General features: G+C 38.7%; 1 protein-coding gene and 1 long non-coding RNA gene across 6 annotated transcripts in view; both read right to left on the bottom strand.

The window, feature by feature from the left end:
- ATXN7L1 (ataxin 7 like 1) overlaps positions 1 to 248 on the bottom strand; it is a 269,784-nt gene that overhangs the window by 144,040 nt on the left and 125,496 nt on the right. The window lies entirely within an intron of this gene.
- LOC140533425 (uncharacterized) overlaps positions 1 to 248 on the bottom strand; it is a 42,746-nt gene that overhangs the window by 30,036 nt on the left and 12,462 nt on the right. The window lies entirely within an intron of this gene.

Genomic DNA, 248 nt, shown 5'->3' with positions numbered 1-248 from the left:
CTGTTTTCAGTGAATAGCAACCACATGGATCTTTCTGCAACTTGAGTTTGTAAACTATGTCACAGATTGCTTTTATTGTTTTCTCCTGGATGAAACACTAATTCATCAAGTATTTCTTTATGATCTTTCTGAACCTAAACTTTTATTCCATTTTCCCATCTTTCCTCTAGAACTCAATTCCAGTTGCTTCCACACCTGAAATTTCCCATTAGGCAAAGGGCCACAGCTCCCTACCTGGAGTTCCCTCA

The sequence above is a fragment of the Notamacropus eugenii genome, chromosome 3 (assembly GCF_028372415.1).
Source record: "Notamacropus eugenii isolate mMacEug1 chromosome 3, mMacEug1.pri_v2, whole genome shotgun sequence".
Taxonomy (NCBI): domain Eukaryota; kingdom Metazoa; phylum Chordata; class Mammalia; order Diprotodontia; family Macropodidae; genus Notamacropus; species Notamacropus eugenii.
This window is presented reverse-complemented; position numbering and strand designations above follow the sequence as displayed.